Source organism: Salvelinus alpinus, chromosome 27, assembly GCF_045679555.1.
Source record: "Salvelinus alpinus chromosome 27, SLU_Salpinus.1, whole genome shotgun sequence".
Taxonomy (NCBI): domain Eukaryota; kingdom Metazoa; phylum Chordata; class Actinopteri; order Salmoniformes; family Salmonidae; genus Salvelinus; species Salvelinus alpinus.
This window is the reverse complement of record NC_092112.1, coordinates 3,564,706-3,590,339: the sequence shown is the minus strand read 5'-3', so window position 1 is coordinate 3,590,339 and position 25,634 is coordinate 3,564,706.

Below are 25,634 nucleotides of genomic sequence, written 5' to 3'. Positions count from 1 at the left end.
TAAACTGAGAGAATATTACTAAACTGAGAGAGTATTACTAAACTGGGGGAGTATTACTAAACCGAGAGAGTATTACTAACCTGAGAGAGTATTACTAAACTGATAGAATATTACTAAACTGTGAGAGTATTACTAAACTGAGAGAGTATTACTAACCCGAGAGAGTATTACTAAACTGAGAGAGTATTACTAAACTGAGAGAGTGTTGCTAGACTGAGAGAGTATAACTAAACTGAGAGAATATTACTAAACTGAGAGAGTATTACTACACTGAGGGAGTATTACTAAACCGAGAGAGTATTACTAAACTGAGAGAATATTACTAAACTGAGAGAGTATTACTAAACTGAGAGAGCTGAGAGAATATTACTAAACTGAGAGAATATTACTAAACTGAGGGAGTATTACTAAACCGAGAGAGTATTACTAAACTGAGAGAGTATTACTAAACTGAGGGAGTGTTACTAGACTGAGATAGTATTACTCAACTGAGAGAATATTACTAAACTGAGAGAGTGTTACTAGACTGAGAGAGTATAACTAAACTGAGAGAATATTACTAAACTGAGAGAGTATTACTAAACTGAGGGAGTATTACTAAACCGAGAGAGTATTACTAAACTGAGAGAATATTACTAAACTGAGAGAGTATTACTAAACTGAGAGAGCTGAGAGAATATTACCTAACTGAGAGAATATTACTAAACTGAGAGAGTATTACTAAACTGAGGGAGTATTACTAAACCGAGAGAGTATTACTAACCTGAGAAAGTATTACTAAACTGAGAGAATATTACTAAACTGTGGGAGTATTACTAAACTGAGAGAGTATTACTAACCCGAGAGAGTATTACTAAACTGAGAGAGTATTACTAAACTGAGAGAGTGTTACTAGACTGAGATAGTATTACTCAACTGAGAGAGTATTACTAAACTGAGAGAGTATTACTAAACTGAGAGAATATTACTAAACGGTGAGAGTATTACTAAACTGAGAGAGTATTACTAACCTGAGAGAGTATTACTAAACTGAGAGAGTATTACTAAACTGAGATAGTGTTACTAGACTGATATAGTATTACTCAACTGAGAGAGTGTTACTAAACTGAGAGAATATTACTCAACGGAGAGATTATTACTCAACTGAGAGAGTGTTACTAAACTAAGAGAGTATTACTAAACTGAGAGAGTATTACTAAACTGAGAGAGTATTACTACACTGAGGGAGTATTACTAAACCGAGAGAGTATTACTAAACTGTTAGAATATTACTAAACTGAGTGAGTATTACTAAACTGAGAGAGCTGAGTGAAAATTACTAAACTGAGAGAATATTACTAAACTGAGGGAGTATTACTAAAGAGAGTATTACTAACCTGAGAGAGTATTACTAAACTGAGGGAGTGTTACTAGACTGAGATAGTATTACTCAACTGAGAGAGTATTACTAAACTGAGAGAGTGTTACTAGACTGAGAGAGTATAACTAAACTGAGAGAATATTACTAAACTGAGAGAGTATTACTACACTGAGGGAGTATTACTAAACCGAGAGAGTATTACTAAACTGAGAGAATATTACTAAACTGAGAGAGTATTACTAAACTGACAGAGCTGAGAGAATATTACTAAACTGAGAGAATATTACTAAACTGAGGGAGTATTACTAAACTGAGAGAGTATTACTAAACTGAGAGAGTATTACTAAACTGAGGGAGTGTTACTAGACTGAGATAGTATTACTCAACTGAGAGAGTATTACTAAACTGAGAGAGTGTTACTAGACTGAGAGAGTATAACTAAACTGAGAGAATATTACTAAACTGAGAGAGTATTACTAAACTGAGGGAGTATTACTAAACTGAGAGAATATTACTAAACTGAGAGAGTATTACTAAACTGAGGGAGTATTACTAAACCGAGAGAGTATTACTAACCTGAGAGAGTATTACTAAACTGATAGAATATTACTAAACTGTGAGAGTATTACTAAACTGAGAGAGTATTACTAACCCGAGAGAGTATTACTAAACTGAGAGAGTATTACTAAACTGAGAGAGTGTTGCTAGACTGAGAGAGTATAACTAAACTGAGAGAATATTACTAAACTGAGAGAGTATTACTACACTGAGGGAGTATTACTAAACCGAGAGAGTATTACTAAACTGAGAGAATATTACTAAACTGAGAGAGTATTACTAAACTGAGAGAGCTGAGAGAATATTACTAAACTGAGAGAATATTACTAAACTGAGGGAGTATTACTAAACCGAGAGAGTATTACTAACCTGAGAGAGTATTACTAAACTGAGGGAGTGTTACTAGACTGAGATAGTATTACTCAACTGAGAGAGTATAACTAAACTGAGAGAGTGTTGCTAGACTGAGAGAGTATAACTAAACTGAGATAGTATTACTCAACTGAGAGAGTATTACTAAACTGAGGGAGTATTACTAAACCGAGAGAGTATTACTAAACTGAGAGAATATTACTAAACTGAGAGAGTATTACTAAACTGAGAGAGCTGAGAGAATATTACCTAACTGAGAGAATATTACTAAACTGAGAGAGTATTACTAAACTGAGGGAGTATTACTAAACCGAGAGAGTATTACTAACCTGAGAAAGTATTACTAAACTGAGAGAGTATTACTAAACTGTGGGAGTATTACTAAACTGAGAGAGTATTACTAACCCGAGAGAGTATTACTAAACTGAGAGAGTATTACTAAACTGAGAGAGTGTTACTAGACTGAGATAGTATTACTCAACTGAGAGAGTATTACTAAACTGAGAGAGTATTACTAAACTGAGAGAATATTACTAAACGGTGAGAGTATTACTAAACTGAGAGAGTATTACTAACCCGAGAGAGTATTACTAAACTGAGAGAGTATTACTAAACTGAGATAGTGTTACTAGACTGATATAGTATTACTCAACTGAGAGAGTGTTACTAAACTGAGAGAATATTACTCAACGGAGAGATTATTACTCAACTGAGAGAGTGTTACTAAACTAAGAGAGTATTACTAAACTGAGAGAGTATTACTAAACTGAGAGAGTATTACTACACTGAGGGAGTATTACTAAACCGAGAGAGTATTACTAAACTGTTAGAATATTACTAAACTGAGTGAGTATTACTAAACTGAGAGAGCTGAGTGAAAATTACTAAACTGAGAGAATATTACTAAACTGAGGGAGTATTACTAAACCGAGAGAGTATTACTAACCTGAGAGAGTATTACTAAACTGAGGGAGTGTTACTAGACTGAGATAGTATTACTCAACTGAGAGAGTATTACTAAACTGAGAGAGTGTTACTAGACTGAGAGAGTATAACTAAACTGAGAGAATATTACTAAACTGAGAGAGTATTACTACACTGAGGGAGTATTACTAAACCGAGAGAGTATTACTAAACTGAGAGAATATTACTAAACTGAGAGAGTATTACTAAACTGACAGAGCTGAGAGAATATTACTAAACTGAGAGAATATTACTAAACTGAGGGAGTATTACTAAACCGAGAGAGTATTACTAACCTGAGAGAGTATTACTAAACTGAGGGAGTGTTACTAGACTGAGATAGTATTACTCAACTGAGAGAGTATTACTAAACTGAGAGAGTGTTACTAGACTGAGAGAGTATAACTAAACTGAGAGAATATTACTAAACTGAGAGAGTATTACTAAACTGAGGGAGTATTACTAAACCGAGAGAGTATTACTAAACTGAGAGAATATTACTAAACTGAGAGAGTATTACTAAACTGAGAGAGCTGAGAGAATATTACCTAACTGAGAGAATATTACTAAACTGAGAGAGTATTACTAAACTGAGGGAGTATTACTAAACCGAGAGAGTATTACTAACCTGAGAAAGTATTACTAAACTGAGAGAATATTACTAAACTGTGGGAGTATTACTAAACTGAGAGAGTATTACTAACCCGAGAGAGTATTACTAAACTGAGAGAGTATTACTAAACTGAGAGAGTGTTACTAGACTGAGATAGTATTACTCAACTGAGAGAGTATTACTAAACTGAGAGAGTATTACTAAACTGAGAGAATATTACTAAACGGTGAGAGTATTACTAAACTGAGAGAGTATTACTAACCTGAGAGAGTATTACTAAACTGAGAGAGTATTACTAAACTGAGATAGTGTTACTAGACTGATATAGTATTACTCAACTGAGAGAGTGTTACTAAACTGAGAGAATATTACTCAACGGAGAGATTATTACTCAACTGAGAGAGTGTTACTAAACTAAGAGAGTATTACTAAACTGAGAGAGTATTACTAAACTGAGAGAGTATTAGTACACTGAGGGAGTATTACTAAACCGAGAGAGTATTACTAAACTGAGAGAATATTACTAAACTGAGAGAGTATTACTAAACTGAGAGAGCTGAGCGAATATTACTAAACTGAGAGAATATTACTAAACTGAGGGAGTATTACTAAACCGAGAGAGTATTACTAACCTGAGAGAGTATTACTAAACTGAGGGAGTGTTACTAGACTGAGATAGTATTACTCAACTGAGAGAGTATTACTAAACTGAGAGAGTGTTACTAGACTGAGAGAGTATAACTAAACTGAGAGAATATTACTAAACTGAGAGAGTATTACTAAACTGAGGGAGTATTACTAAACCGAGAGAGTATTACTAAACTGAGAGAATATTAATTAAAATGAGAGAATATTACCTAACTGAGAGAATATTACTAAACTGTGGGAGTATTACTAAACTGAGAGAGTATTACTAACCCGAGAGAGTATTACTAAACTGAGAGAGTATTACTAAACTGAGAGAGTGTTACTAGACTGAGATAGTATTACTCAACGGAGAGATTATTACTCAACTGAGAGAGTGTTACTAAACTAAGAGAGTATTACTAAACTGAGAGAGTATTACTAAACTGAGAGAGTGTTACTAGACTGAGATAGTATTACTCAACTGAGAGAGTGTTTACTAAACTGAGAGAATATTACTCAACGGAGAGATTATTACTCAACTGAGAGATTGTTACTAAACTAAGAGAGTATTACTAAACTGAGAGAGTATTACTAAACTGAGAGGGCTGAGAGAATATTACTAAACTGAGAGAATATTACCAAAATGAGAGAGTATTACTAAACTGAGGGAGTATTACTAAACCAAGAGAGTATTACTAAACTGAGATAATATTACTAAACTGAGAGAGTATTACTAAACTGAGAGAGCTGAGAGAATATTACTAAACTGAGAGAATATTACTAAACTGAGAGAGTATTACTAAACTGGGGGAGTATTACTAAACCGAGAGAGTATTACTAACCTGAGAGAGTATTACTAAACTAATAGAATATTACTAAACTGTGAGAGTATTACTAAACTGAGAGAGTATTACTAACCCGAGAGAGTATTACTAAACTGAGAGAGTATTACTAAACTGAGAGAGTGTTACTAGACTGAGATAGTATTACTCACCTGAGAGAGTATAACTAAACTGAGAGAATATTACTAAACTGAGAGAGTATTACTACACTGAGGGAGTATTACTAAACCGAGAGAGTATTACTAAACTGAGAGAATATTACTAAACTGAGAGAGTATTACTAAACTGAGAGAGCTGAGCGAATATTACTAAACTGAGAGAATATTACTAAACTGAGAGAGTATTACTAAACTGAGGGAGTATTACTAAACCGAGAGAGTATTACTAACCTGAGAGAGTATTACTAAACTGAGGGAGTGTTACTAGACTGAGATAGTATTACTCAACTGAGAGAGTATTACTAAACTGAGAGAGTGTTACTAGACTGAGAGAGTATAACTAAATTGAGAGAATATTACTAAACTGAGAGAGTATTACTAAACTGAGGGAGTATTACTAAACCGAGAGAGTATTACTAAACTGAGAGAATATTACTAAACTGAGAGAGTATTACTAAACTGAGAGAGCTGAGAGAATATTACTAAACTGAGAGAATATTACTAAACTGAGAGAGTATTACTAAACTGAGGGAGTATTACTAAACCGAGAGAGTATTACTAACCTGAGAGAGTATTACTAAACTGAGAGAATATTACTAAACTGTGAGAGTATTACTAAACTGAGAGAGTATTACTAACCCGAGAGAGTATTACTAAACTGAGAGAGTATTACTAAACAGAGAGAGTGTTACTAGACTGAGATAGTATTACTCAACTGAGAGAGTATTACTAAACTGAGAGAGTATTACTAAACTGAGAGAATATTACTAAACTGTGAGAGTATTACTAAACTGAGAGAGTATTACTAACCCGAGAGAGTATTACTAAACTGAGAGAGTATTACTAAACTGAGATAGTGTTACTAGACTGATATAGTATTACTCAACTGAGAGAATGTTACTAAACTGAGAGAATATTACTCAACGGAGAGATTATTACTCAACTGAGAGAGTGTTACTAAACTAAGAGAGTATTACTAAACTGAGAGAGTATTACTAAACTGAGAGAGTGTTACTAGACTGAGATAGTATTACTCAACTGAGAGAGTGTTTACTAAACTGAGAGAATATTACTCAACGGAGAGATTATTACTCAACTGAGAGATTGTTACTAAACTAAGAGAGTATTACTAACCTGAGAGAGTATTACTAAACTGATAGAATATTACTAAACTGTGAGAGTATTACTAAACTGAGAGAGTATTACTAACCCGAGAGAGTATTACTAAACTGAGAGAGTATTACTAAACTGAGGGAGTGTTACTAAACCGAGAGAGTATTACTAACCTGAGAGAGTATTACTAAACTGAGAGAATATTACTAAACTGTGAGAGTATTACTAAACTGAGAGAGTATTACTAACCCGAGAGAGTATTACTAAACTGAGAGAGTATTACTAAACTGAGAGAGTGTTACTAGACTGCGATAGTATTACTCAACTGAGAGAGTATTACTAAACTGAGAGAGCTGAGAGAAAATTACTAAACTGAGAGAATATTACTAAACTGAGAGAGTATTACTAAACTGAGGGAGTATTACTAAACCAAGAGAGTATTACTAAACTGAGAGAATATTACTAAACTGAGAGAGTATTACTAAACTGAGAGAGCTGAGAGAATATTACTAAACTGAGAGAATATTACTAAACTGAGAGAGTATTACTAAACTGGGGTAGTATTACTAAACCGAGAGAGTATTACTAACCTGAGAGAGTATTACTAAACTGAGAGAATATTACTAAACTGTGAGAGTATTACTAAACTGAGGGAGTGTTACTAGACTGAGATAGTATTATTTAACTGAGAGAGTATTACTAAACTGAGAGAGTGTTACTAGACTGAGAGAGTATAACTAAACTGAGAGAATATTACTAAACTGAGAGAGTATTACTAAACTGAGGGAGTATTACTAAACCGAGAGTGTATTACTAAACTGAGAGAATATTACTAAACTGAGAGAGTATTACTAAACTGAGAGAGCTGAGAGAATATTACTAAACTGAGAGAATATTACTAAACTGAGAGAGTATTACTAAACTGAGGGAGTATTACTAAACCGAGAGAGTATTACTAACCTGAGAGAGTATTACTAAACTGAGAGAAAATTACTAAACTGTGAGAGTATTACTAAACTGAGAGAGTATTACTAACCCGAGAGAGTATTACTAAACTGATAGAATATTACTCAACGGAGGGAGTGTTACTAGACTGAGAGAGTATTACTAAACTGAGAGAGTGTTACTAAACTGAGAGAGTATTACTAAACTGAGAGAGCTGAGAGAGTATTACTAAACTGAGAGAATATTACTAAACTGAGAGAATATTACTAAACTGAGAGAATATTACTAAACTGAGAGAATATTACTAAACTGAGAAAGCTGAGAGAATATTACTAAACTGAGAGAGTATTACTAAACTGAGAGAATATTACTAAACTGAGAGAGTATTACTAAACTGAGAGAGTATTACTAAACTGAGAGAATATTACTAAACTGAGAGAGTATTACTAAACTGAGAGAGCTGAGAGAATATTACTAAACTGAGAGAATATTACTAAACTGAGAGAGTATTACTAAACTGAGGGAGTATTACTAAACTGAGAGAGTATTACTAACCCGAGAGAGTATTACTAAACTGAGAGAGTATTACTAAACTGAGAGAGTGTTACTAGACTGCGATAGTATTACTCAACTGAGAGAGTATTACTAAACTGAGAGAGCTGAGAGAAAATTACTAAACTGAGAGAATATTACTAAACTGAGAGAGTATTACTAAACTGAGGGAGTATTACTAAACCAAGAGAGTATTACTAAACTGAGAGAATATTACTAAACTGAGAGAGTATTACTAAACTGAGAGAGTATATTACTAAACTGAGAGAATATTACTAAACTGAGGGAGTATTACTAAACTGGGGTAGTATTACTAAACCGAGAGAGTATTACTAACCTGAGAGAGTATTACTAAACTGAGAGAATATTACTAAACTGTGAGAGTATTACTAAACTGAGAGAGTATTACTAGACTGAGATAGTATTATTCAACTGAGAGAGTATTACTAAACTGAGAGAGTGTTACTAGACTGAGAGAGTATAACTAAACTGAGAGAATATTACTAAACTGAGAGAGTATTACTAAACTGAGGGAGTATTACTAAACCGAGAGTGTATTACTAAACTGAGAGAATATTACTAAACTGAGAGAGTATTACTAAACTGAGAGAGCTGAGAGAATATTACTAAACTGAGAGAATATTACTAAACTGAGAGAGTATTACTAAACTGAGGGAGTATTACTAAACCGAGAGAGTATTACTAACCTGAGAGAGTATTACTAAACTGAGAGAAAATTACTAAACTGTGAGAGTATTACTAAACTGAGAGAGTATTACTAACCCGAGAGAGTATTACTAAACTGATAGAATATTACTCAACGGAGGGAGTGTTACTAGACTGAGAGAGTATTACTAAACTGAGAGAGTGTTACTAAACTGAGAGAGTATTACTAAACTGAGAGAGCTGAGAGAGTATTACTAAACTGAGAGAATATTACTAAACTGAGAGAATATTACTAAACTGAGAGAATATTACTAAACTGAGAGAATATTACTAAACTGAGAAAGCTGAGAGAATATTACTAAACTGAGAGAGTATTACTAAACTGAGAGAATATTACTAAACTGAGAGAATATTACTAAACTGAGAGAGTATTACTAAACTGAGAGAATATTACTAAACTTAGAGAGTATTACTAAACTGAGAGAGCTGAGAGAATATTACTAAACTGAGAGAATATTACTAAACTGAGAGAGTATTACTAAACTGAGGGAGTATTACTAAACCAAGAGAGTATTACTAAACTGAGAGAATATTACTAAACTGAGAGAGTATTACTAAACTGAGAGAGCTGAGAGAATATTACTAAACTGAGAGAATATTACTAAACTGAGAAAGTATTACTAAACTGGGGGAGTATTACTAAACCGAGAGAGTATTACTAACCTGAGAGAGTATTACTAAACTGAGAGAATATTACTAAACTGTGAGAGTATTACTAAACTGAGAGAGTATTACTAACCCGAGAGAGTATTACTAAACTGAGAGAGTATTACTAAACTGAGGGAGTGTTACTAGACTGAGATAGTATTAATCAACTGAGAGAGTATTACTAAACTGAGAGAGTGTTACTAGACTGAGAGAGTATAACTAAACTGAGAGAATATTACTAAACTGAGAGAGTATTACTAAACTGAGGGAGTATTACTAAACCGAGAGAGTATTACTAAACTGAGAGAGTATTACTAACCCGAGAGAGTATTACTAAACTGAGAGAGTATTACTAAACTGAGAGAGTGTTACTAGACTGAGATAGTATTACTCAACTGAGAGAGTATTACTAAACTGAGAGAATATTACTAAACGGTGAGAGTATTACTAAACTGAGAGAGTATTACTAACCCGAGAGAGTATTACTAAAATGATAGAATATTACTCAACGGAGGGAGTGTTACTAGACTGAGAGAGTATTACTAAACTGAGAGAGTGTTACTAAACTGAGAGAGTATTACTAAACTGAGAGAGCTGAGAGAGTATTACTAAACTGAGAGAATATTACTAAACTGAGAGAATATTACTAAACTGAGAAAGCTGAGAGAATATTACTAAACTGAGAGAGTATTACTAAACTGAGAGAGTATTACTAAACTGAGAGAGTATTACTAAACTGAGAGAGTATTACTAAACTGAGAGAGTATTACTAAACTGAGAGAGTATTACTAAACTGAGAGAGCTGAGAGAATATTACTAAACTGAGAGAATATTACTAAACTGAGAGAGTATTACTAAACTGAGGGAGTATTACTAAACCAAGAGAGTATTACTAAACTGAGAGAATATTACTAAACTGAGAGAGTATTACTAAACTGAGAGAGCTGAGAGAATATTACTAAACTGAGAGAATATTACTAAACTGAGAAAGTATTACTAAACTGGGGGAGTATTACTAAACCGAGAGAGTATTACTAACCTGAGAGAGTATTACTAAACTGAGAGAATATTACTAAACTGTGAGAGTATTACTAAACTGAGAGAGTATTACTAACCCGAGAGAGTATTACTAAACTGAGAGAGTATTACTAAACTGAGGGAGTGTTACTAGACTGAGAGAGTATAACTAAACTGAGAGAATATTACTAAACTGAGAGAGTATTACTAAACTGAGGGAGTATTACTAAACCGAGAGAGTATTACTAAACTGAGAGAATATTACTAAACTGAGAGAGTATTACTAAACTGAGAGAGTATTACTAAACTGAGAGAGTGTTACTAGACTGAGATAGTATTACTCAACTGAGAGAGTATTACTAAACTGAGAGAGTATTACTAAACTGAGAGAATATTACTAAACGGTGAGAGTATTACTAAACTGAGAGAGTATTACTAACCCGAGAGAGTATTACTAAACTGAGAGAGTATTACTAAACTGAGAGAGTGTTACTAGACTGAGATAGTATTACTCAACTGAGAGAGTGTTACTAAACTGAGAGAATATTAATAAGCTGAGAGAGTATTACTAAACTGAGAGAGTGTTACTAGACTGAGATAGTATTACTCAACTGAGATAGTATTACTCAACTGAGAGAGTGTTACTAAACTGAGAGAATATTACTCAACGGAGAGATTATTACTCAACTGAGAGAGTGTTACTAAACTAAGAGAGTATTACTAAACTGAGAGAGTATTACTAAACTGAGAGAGCTGAGAGAAAATTACTAAACTGAGAGAATATTACTAAACTGAGAGAGTATTACTAAACTGAGGGAGTATTACGAAACCGAGAGTGTATTACTAAACTGAGAGAATATTACTAAACTGAGAGAGTATTACTAAACTGAGAGAGTATTACTAAACTGAGAGAGTGTTACTAGACTGAGAGATTATTACTCAACTGAGAGAGTGTTACTAAACTAAGAGAGTATTAATAAGCTGAGAGAGTATTACTAAACTGAGAGAGTGTTACTAGACTGAGATAGTATTACTCAACTGAGATAGTATTACTCAACTGAGAGAGTGTTACTAAACTGAAAGAATATTACTCAACGGAGAGATTATTACTCAACTGAGAGAGTGTTACTAAACTAAGAGAGTATTACTAAACTGAGAGAGTATTACTAAACTGAGAGAGCTGAGAGAAAATTACTAAACTGAGAGAATATTACTAAACTGAGAGAGTATTACTAAACTGAGGGAGTATTACTAAACCAAGAGAGTATTACTAAACTGAGAGAATATTACTAAACTGAGAGAGTATTACTAAACTGAGAGAGCTGAGAGAATATTACTAAACTGAGAGAATATTACTAAACTGAGAGAGTATTACTAAACTGAGGGAGTATTACTAAACCGAGAGTGTATTACTAAACTGAGAGAATATTACTAAACTGAGAGAGTATTACTAAACTGAGAGAGCTGAGAGAATATTACTAAACTGAGAGAATATTACTAAACTGAGAGGGTATTACTAAACCCAGAGAGTATTACTAACCTGAGAGAGTATTACTAAACTGAGAGAGTATTACCAAACTGAGGGAGTATTACTAAACCAAGAGAGTATTACTAAACTGAGAGAATATTACTAAAATGAGAGAGTATTACTAAACTGAGAGAGCTGAGAGAATATTACTAAACTGAGAGAATATTACTAAACTGAGAGAGTATTACTAAACTGGGGGAGTATTACTAAACCGAGAAAGTATTACTAACCTGAGAAGGTATTACTAAACTGAGAGAATATTACTAAACTGTGAGAGTATTACTAAACTGAGGGAGTGATACTAGACTGAGATAGTATTACTCAACTGAGAGAGTATTACTAAACTGAGAGAGTGTTACTAGACTGAGAGAGTATAACTAAACTGAGAGAATATTACTAAACTGAGAGAGTATTACTAAACTGAGGGAGTATTACTAAACCGAGAGTGTATTACTAAACTGAGAGAGTATTACTAAACTGAGGGAGTATTACTAAACCGAGAGAGTATTACTAAACTGAGAGAGTATTACTAACCCGAGAGAGTATTACTAAACTGAGAGAGTATTACTAAACTGAGAGAGTGTTACTAGACTGAGATAGTATTACTCAACTGAGAGAGTATTACTAAACTGAGAGAGTATTACTAAACTGAGAGAATATTACTAAACTGTGAGAGTATTACTAAACTGAGAGAGTATTACTAAACTGAGAGAATATTACTAAAATGAGAGAGTATTACTAAACTGAGAGAGCTGAGAGAATATTACTAAACTGAGAGAATATTACTAAACTGAGAGAGTATTACTAAACTGGGGGAGTATTACTAAACCGAGAAAGTATTACTAACCTGAGAAGGTATTACTAAACTGAGAGAATATTACTAAACTGTGAGAGTATTACTAAACTGAGGGAGTGATACTAGACTGAGATAGTATTACTCAACTGAGAGAGTATTACTAAACTGAGAGAGTGTTACTAGACTGAGAGAGTATAACTAAACTGAGAGAATATTACTAAACTGAGAGAGTATTACTAAACTGAGGGAGTATTACTAAACCGAGAGTGTATTACTAAACTGAGAGAGTATTACTAAACTGAGGGAGTATTACTAAACCGAGAGAGTATTACTAAACTGAGAGAGTATTACTAACCCGAGAGAGTATTACTAAACTGAGAGAGTATTACTAAACTGAGAGAGTGTTACTAGACTGAGATAGTATTACTCAACTGAGAGAGTATTACTAAACTGAGAGAGTATTACTAAACTGAGAGAATATTACTAAACGGTGAGAGTATTACTAAACTGAGAGAGTATTACTAACCCCAGAGAGTATTACTAAACTGAGAGAGTATTACTAAACTGAGAGAGTGTTACTAGACTGAGATAGTATGACTCAACTGAGAGAGTGTTACTAAACTGAGAGAATATTACTCAACGGAGAGATTATTACTCAACTGAGAGAGTGTTACTAAACTAAGAGAGTATTAATAAACTGAGAGAGTATTACTAAACTGAGAGAGTGTTACTAGACTGAGATAGTATTACTCAACTGAGATAGTATTACTCAACTGAGAGAGTGTTACTAAACTGAGAGAATATTACTCAACGGAGAGATTATTACTCAACTGAGAGAGTGTTACTAAACTAAGAGAGTATTACTAAACTGAGAGAGTATTACTAAACTGAGAGAGCTGAGAGAAAATTACTAAACTGAGAGAATATTACTAAACTGAGAGAGTATTACTAAACTGAGGGAGTATTACTAAACCAAGAGAGTATTACTAAACTGAGAGAGCTGAGAGAATATTACTAAACTGAGAGAATATTACTAAACTGAGAGAGTATTACTAAACTGGGGGAGTATTACTAAACCGAGAGAGTATTACTAAACTGTGAGAGTATTACTAAACTGAGGGAGTGTTACTAAACCTAGAGTGTATTACTAAACTGAGAGAATATTACTAAACTGAGAGAGTATTACTAAACTGAGAGAGCTGAGAGAATATTACTAAACTGAGAGAATATTACTAAACTGAGAGGGTATTACTAAACCGAGAGAGTATTACTAACCTGAGAGAGTATTACTAAACTGAGAGAGTATTACCAAACTGAGGGAGTATTACTAAACCAAGAGAGTATTACTAAACTGAGAGAATATTACTAAAATGAGAGAGTATTACTAAACTGAGGGAGTGTTACTAAACCTAGAGTGTATTACTAAACTGAGAGAATATTACTAAACTGAGAGAGTATTACTAAACTGAGAGAGCTGAGAGAATATTACTAAACTGAGAGAATATTACTAAACTGAGAGGGTATTACTAAACCGAGAGAGTATTACTAACCTGAGAGAGTATTACTAAACTGAGATAGTATTACCAAACTGAGGGAGTATTACTAAACCAAGAGAGTATTACTAAACTGAGAGAATATTACTAAAATGAGAGAGTATTACTAAACTGAGAGAGCTGAGAGAATATTACTAAACTGAGAGAATATTACTAAACTGAGAGAGTATTACTAAACTGGGGGAGTATTACTAAACCGAGAGAGTATTACTAACCTGAGAAGGTATTACTAAACTGAGAGAATATTACTAAACTGTGAGAGTATTACTAAACTGAGGGAGTGATACTAGACTGAGATAGTATTACTCAACTGAGAGAGTATTACTAAACTGAGAGAGTGTTACTAGACTGAGAGAGTATAACTAAACTGAGAGAATATTACTAAACTGAGAGAGTATTACTAAACTGAGGGAGTATTACTAAACCGAGAGTGTATTACTAAACTGAGAGAATATTACTAAACTAGGAGAGTATTACTAAACTGAGAGAGCTGAGAGAATATTACTAAACTGAGAGAATATTACTAAACTGAGAGAGTATTACTAAACTGAGAGAGTATTACTAAACTGAGAGAATATTACTAAACTGAGAGAGTATTACTAAACTGAGAGAGCTGAGAGAATATTACTAAACTGAGAGAATATTACTAAACTGAGAGAGTATTACTAAACTGAGGGAGTATTACTAAACCAAGAGAGTATTACTAAACTGAGAGAATATTACTAAACTGAGAGAGTATTACTAAACTGAGAGAGCTGAGAGAATATTACTAAACTGAGAGAATATTACTAAACTGAGAAAGTATTACTAAACTGGGGGAGTATTACTAAACCGAGAGAGTATTACTAACCTGAGAGAGTATTACTAAACTGAGAGAATATTACTAAACTGTGAGAGTATTACTAAACTGAGAGAGTATTACTAAACTGAGAGAGTGTTACTAGACTGAGAGAGTATAACTAAACTGAGAGAATATTACTAAACTGAGAGAGTATTACTAAACTGAGGGAGTATTACTAAACCGAGAGAGTATTACTAAACTGAGAGAATATTACTAAACTGAGAGAGTATTACTAAACTGAGAGAGCTGAGAGAATATTACTAAACTGAGAGAATATTACTAAACATAGAGATTATTACTAAACTGGGGGAGTATTACTAAACCGAGAGAGTATTACTAACCTGAGAAGGTATTACTAAACTGAGAGAATATTACTAAACTGTGAGAGTATTACTAAACTGAGGGAGTGATACTAGACTGAGATAGTATTACTCAACTGAGAGAGTATTACTAAACTGAGAGAGTGTTACTAGACTGAGAGAGTATAACTAAACTGAGAGAATATTACTAAACTGAGAGAGTATTACTAAACTGAGGGAGTATTACTAAACCGAGAGTGTATTACTAAACTGAGAGAATATTACTAAACTAGGAGAGTATTACTAAACTGAGAGAGCTGAGAGAATATTACTAAACTGAGAGAATATTACTAAACTGAGAGAGTATTACTAAACTGAGAGAGTATTACTAAACTGAGAGAATATTACTAAACTGAGAGAGTATTACTAAACTGAGAGAGCTGAGAGAAAATTACTAAACTGAGAGAATATTACTAAACTGAGAGAGTATTACTAAACTGAGGGAGTATTACGAAACCGAGAGTGTATTACTAAACTGAGAGAATATTACTAAACTAGGAGAGTATTACTAAACTGAGAGAGCTGAGAGAATATTACTAAACTGAGAGAATATTACTAAACTGAGAGAATATTACTAAACTAGGAGAGTATTACTAAACTGAGAGAATATTACTAAACTGAGAGAGTATTACTAGACTGAGAGAGTATAACTAAACTGTGAGAATATTACTCAACGGAGAGATTATTACTCAACTGAGAGAGTGTTACTAAACTAAGAGAGTATTACTAAACTGAGAGAGTATTACTAAACTGAGAGAGCTGAGAGAAAATTACTAAACTGAGAGAATATTACTAAACTGAGAGAGTATTACTAAACTGAGGGAGTATTACTAAACCAAGAGAGTATTACTAAACTGAGAGAGCTGAGAGAATATTACTAAACTGAGAGAATATTACTAAACTGAGAGAGTATTACTAAACTGGGGGAGTATTACTAAACCGAGAGAGTATTACTAAACTGTGAGAGTATTACTAAACTGAGGGAGTGTTACTAAACCTAGAGTGTATTACTAAACTGAGAGAATATTACTAAACTGAGAGAGTATTACTAAACTGAGAGAGCTGAGAGAATATACTAAACTGAGAGAGTATTACTAAACTGAGAGGGTATTACTAAACCGAGAGAGTATTACTAACCTGAGAGAGTATTACTAAACTGAGAGAGTATTACCAAACTGAGGGAGTATTACTAAACCAAGAGAGTATTACTAAACTGAGAGAATATTACTAAAATGAGAGAGTATTACTAAACTGAGGGAGTGTTACTAAACCTAGAGTGTATTACTAAACTGAGAGAATATTACTAAACTGAGAGAGTATTACTAAACTGAGAGAGCTGAGAGAATATTACTAAACTGAGAGAATATTACTAAACTGAGAGGGTATTACTAAACTGAGAGAGTATTACTAACCTGAGAGAGTATTACTAAACTGAGATAGTATTACCAAACTGAGGGAGTATTACTAAACCAAGAGAGTATTACTAAACTGAGAGAATATTACTAAAATGAGAGAGTATTACTAAACTGAGAGAGCTGAGAGAATATTACTAAACTGAGAGAATATTACTAAACTGAGAGAGTATTACTAAACTGGGGGAGTATTACTAAACCGAGAGAGTATTACTAACCTGAGAAGGTATTACTAAACTGAGAGAATATTACTAAACTGTGAGAGTATTAATAAACTGAGGGAGTGATACTAGACTGAGATAGTATTACTCAACTGAGAGAGTATTACTAAACTGAGAGAGTGTTACTAGACTGAGAGAGTATAACTAAACTGAGAGAATATTACTAAACTGAGAGAGTATTACTAAACTGAGGGAGTATTACTAAACCGAGAGTGTATTACTAAACTGAGAGAATATTACTAAACTAGGAGAGTATTACTAAACTGAGAGAGCTGAGAGAATATTACTAAACTGAGAGAATATTACTAAACTGAGAGAGTATTACTAAACTGAGAGAGTATTACTAAACTGAGAGAATATTACTAAACTGAGAGAGTATTACTAAACTGAGAGAGCTGAGAGAATATTACTAAACTGAGAGAATATTACTAAACTGAGAGAGTATTACTAAACTGAGGGAGTATTACTAAACCAAGAGAGTATTACTAAACTGAGAGAATATTACTAAACTGAGAGAGTATTACTAAACTGAGAGAGCTGAGAGAATATTACTAAACTGAGAGAATATTACTAAACTGAGAAAGTATTACTAAACTGGGGGAGTATTACTAAACCGAGAGAGTATTACTAACCTGAGAGAGTATTACTAAACTGAGAGAATATTACTAAACTGTGAGAGTATTACTAAACTGAGAGAGTATTACTAAACTGAGAGAGTGTTACTAGACTGAGAGAGTATAACTAAACTGAGAGAATATTACTAAACTGAGAGAGTATTACTAAACTGAGGGAGTATTACTAAACCGAGAGAGTATTACTAAACTGAGAGAATATTACTAAACTGAGAGAGTATTACTAAACTGAGAGAGCTGAGAGAATATTACTAAACTGAGAGAATATTACTAAACATAGAGATTATTACTAAACTGGGGGAGTATTACTAAACCGAGAGAGTATTACTAACCTGAGAAGGTATTACTAAACTGAGAGAATATTACTAAACTGTGAGAGTATTACTAAACTGAGGGAGTGATACTAGACTGAGATAGTATTACTCAACTGAGAGAGTATTACTAAACTGAGAGAGTGTTACTAGACTGAGAGAGTATAACTAAACTGAGAGAATATTACTAAACTGAGAGAGTATTACTAAACTGAGGGAGTATTACTAAACCGAGAGTGTATTACTAAACTGAGAGAATATTACTAAACTAGGAGAGTATTACTAAACTGAGAGAGCTGAGAGAATATTACTAAACTGAGAGAATATTACTAAACTGAGAGAGTATTACTAAACTGAGAGAGTATTACTAAACTGAGAGAATATTACTAAACTGAGAGAGTATTACTAAACTGAGAGAGCTGAGAGAATATTACTAAACTGAGAGAATATTACTAAACTGAGAGAGTATTACTAAACTGAGGGAGTATTACTAAACCGAGAGTGTATTACTAAACTGAGAGAATATTACTAAACTAGGAGAGTATTACTAAACTGAGAGAGCTGAAGGAATATTACTAAACTGAGAGAATATTACTAAACTGAGAGAATATTACTAAACTAGGAGAGTATTACTAAACTGAGAGAATATTACTAAACTGAGAGAGTATTACTAAACTGAGAGAGTATTACTAAACTGAGAGAATATTACTAAACTGAGAGAGTATTACTAAACTGAGAGAGTATTACTAAACTGAGAGAGTATTACTAAACTGAGAGAATATTACTAAACTAAAGAGAGTATTACTAAACTGAGAGAGCTGAGAGAATATTACTAAACTGAGAGAATATTACTAAACTGAGAGAGTATTACTAAACTGAGAGAGTATTACTAAACTGAGAGAATATTACTAAACTGAGAGAGTATTACTAAACTGAGAGAGCTGAGAGAATATTACTAAACTGAGAGAATATTACTAAACTGAGAGAGAATTACTCAACTGAGAGAGTATTACTAAACTGAGAGAGTGTTACTAGACTGAGAGAGTATAACTAAACTGAGAGAATATTACTAAACTGAGAGAGTATTACTAAACTGAGGGAGTATTACTAAACCGAGAGAGTATTACTAAACTGAGAGAATATTACTAAACTGAGAGAGTATTACTAAACTGAGAGAGCTGAGAGAATATTACTAAACTGAGAGAATATTACTAAACTGAGAGTGTATTACTAAACTGAGAGAGTATTACCAAACTGAGGGAGTATTACTAAACCAAGAGAGTATTACTAAACTGAGAGAATATTACTAAAATGAGAGAGTATTACTAAACTGAGAGAGCTGAGAGAATATTACTAAACTGAGAGAATATTACTAAACTGAGAGAGTATTACTAAACTGGGGGAGTATTACTAAACCGAGAAAGTATTACTAACCTGAGAGAGTATTACTAAACTGAGAGAATATTACTAAACTGTGAGAGTATTACTAAACTGAGGGAGTGATACTAGACTGAGATAGTATTACTCAACTGAGAGAGTATTACTAAACTGAGAGAGTGTTACTAGACTGAGAGAGTATAACTAAACTGAGAGAATATTACTAAACTGAGAGAGTATTACTAAACTGAGGGAGTATTACTAAACCGAGAGTGTATTACTAAACTGAGAGAGTATTACTAAACTGAGGGAGTATTACTAAACCGAGAGAGTATTACTAAACTGAGAGAGTATTACTAACCCGAGAGAGTATTACTAAACTGAGAGAGTATTACTAAACTGAGAGAGTGTTACTAGACTGAGATAGTATTACTCAACTGAGAGAGTATTACTAAACTGAGAGAGTATTACTAAACTGAGAGAATATTACTAAACGGTGAGAGTATTACTAAACTGAGAGAGTATTACTAAACTGAGAGAGTATTACTAAAATGAGAGAGTATTACTAAACTGAGAGAGCTGAGAGAATATTACTAAACTGAGAGAATATTACTAAACTGAGAGAGTATTACTAAACTGGGGGAGTATTACTAAACCGAGAAAGTATTACTAACCTGAGAAGGTATTACTAAACTGAGAGAATATTACTAAACTGTGAGAGTATTACTAAACTGAGGGAGTGATACTAGACTGAGATAGTATTACTCAACTGAGAGAGTATTACTAAACTGAGAGAGTGTTACTAGACTGAGAGAGTATAACTAAACTGAGAGAATATTACTAAACTGAGAGAGTATTACTAAACTGAGGGAGTATTACTAAACCGAGAGTGTATTACTAAACTGAGAGAGTATTACTAAACTGAGGGAGTATTACTAAACCGAGAGAGTATTACTAAACTGAGAGAGTATTACTAACCCGAGAGAGTATTACTAAACTGAGAGAGTATTACTAAACTGAGAGAGTGTTACTAGACTGAGATAGTATTACTCAACTGAGAGAGTATTACTAAACTGAGAGAGTATTACTAAACTGAGAGAATATTACTAAACGGTGAGAGTATTACTAAACTGAGAGAGTATTACTAACCCCAGAGAGTATTACTAAACTGAGAGAGTATTACTAAACTGAGAGAGTGTTACTAGACTGAGATAGTATTACTCAACTGAGAGAGTGTTACTAAACTGAGAGAGTATTACTAAACTGAGAGATTATTACTCAACTGAGAGAGTGTTACTAAACTAAGAGAGTATTACTAAACTGAGAGAGTATTACTAAACTGAGAGAGTGTTACTAGACTGAGATAGTATTACTCAACTGAGATAGTATTACTCAACTGAGAGAGTGTTACTAAACTGAGAGAATATTACTCAACGGAGAGATTATTACTCAACTGAGAGAGTGTTACTAAACTAAGAGAGTATTACTAAACTGAGAGAGTATTACTAAACTGAGAGAGCTGAGAGAAAATTACTAAACTGAGAGAATATTACTAAACTGAGAGAGTATTACTAAACTGAGGGAGTATTACTAAACCAAGAGAGTATTACTAAACTGAGAGAGCTGAGAGAATATTACTAAACTGAGAGAATATTACTAAACTGAGAGAGTATTACTAAACTGGGGGAGTATTACTAAACCGAGAGAGTATTACTAAACTGTGAGAGTATTACTAAACTGAGGGAGTATTACTAAACTGAGAGAGCTGAGAGAATATTACTAAACTGAGAGAATATTACTAAACTGAGAGAGTATTACTAAACTGGGGGAGTATTACTAAACCGAGAGAGTATTACTAACCTGAGAAGGTATTACTAAACTGAGAGAATATTACTAAACTGTGAGAGTATTACTAAACTGAGGGAGTGTTACTAGACTGAGATAGTATTACTCAACTGAGAGAGTATTACTAAACTGAGAGAGTGTTACTAGACTGAGAGAGTATAACTAAACTGAGAGAATATTACTAAACTGAGAGAGTATTACTAAACTGAGGGAGTATTACTAAACCGAGAGTGTATTACTAAACTGAGAGAGTATTACTAAACTGAGGGAGTATTACTAAACCGAGAGAGTATTACTAAACTGAGAGAGTATTACTAACCCGAGAGAGTATTACTAAACTGAGAGAGTATTACTAAACTGAGAGAGTGTTACTAGACTGAGATAGTATTACTCAACTGAGAGAGTATTACTAAACTGAGAGAGTATTACTAAACTGAGAGAATATTACTAAACGGTGAGAGTATTACTAAACTGAGAGAGTATTACTAACCCCAGAGAGTATTACTAAACTGAGAGAGTATTACTAAACTGAGAGAGTGTTACTAGACTGAGATAGTATGACTCAACTGAGAGAGTGTTACTAAACTGAGAGAATATTACTCAACGGAGAGATTATTACTCAACTGAGAGAGTGTTACTAAACTAAGAGAGTATTAATAAACTGAGAGAGTATTACTAAACTGAGAGAGTGTTACTAGACTGAGATAGTATTACTCAACTGAGATAGTATTACTCAACTGAGAGAGTGTTACTAAACTGAGAGAATATTACTCAACGGAGAGATTATTACTCAACTGAGAGAGTGTTACTAAACTAAGAGAGTATTACTAAACTGAGAGAGTATTACTAAACTGAGAGAGCTGAGAGAAAATTACTAAACTGAGAGAATATTACTAAACTGAGAGAGTATTACTAAACTGAGGGAGTATTACTAAACCAAGAGAGTATTACTAAACTGAGAGAGCTGAGAGAATATTACTAAACTGAGAGAATATTACTAAACTGAGAGAGTATTACTAAACTGGGGGAGTATTACTAAACCGAGAGAGTATTACTAAACTGTGAGAGTATTACTAAACTGAGGGAGTGTTACTAAACCTAGAGTGTATTACTAAACTGAGAGAATATTACTAAACTGAGAGAGTATTACTAAACTGAGAGAGCTGAGAGAATATTACTAAACTGAGAGAATATTACTAAACTGAGAGAGTATTACTAAACCGAGAGAGTATTACTAACCTGAGAGAGTATTACTAAACTGAGAGAGTATTACTAAACTGAGGGAGTATTACTAAACCAAGAGAGTATTACTAAACTGAGAGAATATTACTAAAATGAGAGAGTATTACTAAACTGAGGGAGTGTTACTAAACCTAGAGTGTATTACTAAACTGAGAGAATATTACTAAACTGAGAGAGTATTACTAAACTGAGAGAGCTGAGAGAATATTACTAAACTGAGAGAATATTACTAAACTGAGAGGGTATTACTAAACCGAGAGAGTATTACTAACCTGAGAGAGTATTACTAAACTGAGAGAGTATTACTAAACTGAGGGAGTATTACTAAACCAAGAGAGTATTACTAAACTGAGAGAATATTACTAAAATGAGAGAGTATTACTAAACTGAGAGAGCTGAGAGAATATTACTAAACTGAGAGAATATTACTAAACTGAGAGAGTATTACTAAACTGGGGGAGTATTACTAAACCGAGAGAGTATTACTAACCTGAGAAGGTATTACTAAACTGAGAGAATATTACTAAACTGTGAGAGTATTACTAAACTGAGGGAGTGTTACTAGACTGAGATAGTATTACTCAACTGAGAGAGTATTACTAAACTGAGAGAGTGTTACTAGACTGAGAGAGTATAACTAAACTGAGAGAATATTACTAAACTGAGAGAGTATTACTAAACTGAGGGAGTATTACTAAACCGAGAGTGTATTACTAAACTGAGAGAATATTACTAAACTAGGAGAGTATTACTAAACTGAGAGAGCTGAGAGAATATTACTAAACTGAGAGAATATTACTAAACTGAGAGAGTATTACTAAACTGAGAGAGTATTACTAAACTGAGAGAATATTACTAAACTGAGAGAGTATTACTAAACTGAGAGAGCTGAGAGAATATTACTAAACTGAGAGAATATTACTAAACTGAGAGAGTATTACTAAACTGAGGGAGTATTACTAAACCAAGAGAGTATTACTAAACTGAGAGAATATTACTAAACTGAGAGAGTATTACTAAACTGAGAGAGCTGAGAGAATATTACTAAACTGAGAGAATATTACTAAACTGAGAAAGTATTACTAAACTGGGGGAGTATTACTAAACCGAGAGAGTATTACTAACCTGAGAGAGTATTACTAAACTGAGAGAATATTACTAAACTGTGAGAGTATTACTAAACTGAGAGAGTATTACTAAACTGAGAGAGTGTTACTAGACTGAGAGAGTATAACTAAACTGAGAGAATATTACTAAACTGAGAGAGTATTACTAAACTGAGGGAGTATTACTAAACCGAGAGAGTATTACTAAACTGAGAGAATATTACTAAACTGAGAGAGTATTACTAAACTGAGAGAGCTGAGAGAATATTACTAAACTGAGAGAATATTACTAAACATAGAGATTATTACTAAACTGGGGGAGTATTACTAAACCGAGAGAGTATTACTAACCTGAGAAGGTATTACTAAACTGAGAGAATATTACTAAACTGTGAGAGTATTACTAAACTGAGGGAGTGATACTAGACTGAGATAGTATTACTCAACTGAGAGAGTATTACTAAACTGAGAGAGTGTTACTAGACTGAGAGAGTATAACTAAACTGAGAGAATATTACTAAACTGAGAGAGTATTACTAAACTGAGGGAGTATTACTAAACCGAGAGTGTATTACTAAACTGAGAGAATATTACTAAACTAGGAGAGTATTACTAAACTGAGAGAGCTGAGAGAATATTACTAAACTGAGAGAATATTACTAAACTGAGAGAGTATTACTAAACTGAGAGAGTATTACTAAACTGAGAGAATATTACTAAACTGAGAGAGTATTACTAAACTGAGAGAGCTGAGAGAATATTACTAAACTGAGAGAATATTACTAAACTGAGAGAGTATTACTAAACTGAGGGAGTATTACTAAACCGAGAGTGTATTACTAAACTGAGAGAATATTACTAAACTAGGAGAGTATTACTAAACTGAGAGAGCTGAGAGAATATTACTAAACTGAGAGAATATTACTAAACTGAGAGAATATTACTAAACTAGGAGAGTATTACTAAACTGAGAGAATATTACTAAACTGAGAGAGTATTACTAGACTGAGAGAGTATAACTAAACTGTGAGAATATTACTAAACTGAGAGAGTATTACTAAACTGAGGGAGTATTACTAAACCGAGAGTGTATTACTAAACTGAGAGAATATTACTAAACTAGGAGAGTATTACTAAACTGAGAGAGCTGAGAGAATATTACTAAACTGAGAGAATATTACTAAACTGAGAGAGTATTACTAAACTGAGAGAGTATTACTAAACTGAGAGAATATTACTAAACTGAGAGAGTATTACTAAACTGAGAGAGCTGAGAGAATATTACTAAACTGAGAGAATATTACTAAACTGAGAGAGAATTACTCAACTGAGAGAGTATTACTAAACTGAGAGAGTGTTACTAGACTGAGAGAGTATAACTAAACTGAGAGAATATTACTAAACTGAGAGAGTATTACTAAACTGAGGGAGTATTACTAAACCGAGAGAGTATTACTAAACTGAGAGAATATTACTAAACTGAGAGAGTATTACTAAACTGAGAGAGCTGAGAGAATATTACTAAACTGAGAGAATATTACTAAACTGAGAGAGTATTACTAAACTGAGGGAGTATTACTAAACCGAGAGAGTATTACTAAACTGAGAGAGTATTACTAACCCGAGAGAGTATTACTAAACTGATAGAGTATTACTAAACTGAAAGAGTGTTACTAGACTGAGATAGTATTACTCAACTGAGAGAGTATTACTAAACGGAGAGAGTATTACTCAACTGAGAGAGTGTTACTAAACTAAGAGAGTATTACTAAACTGAGAGAGTATTACTAAACTGAGAGAGCTGAGAGAAAATTACTAAACTGAGAGAATATTACTAAACTGAGAGAGTATTACTAAACTGAGGGAGTATTACTAAACCAAGAGAGTATTACTAAACTGAGAGAATATTACTAAACT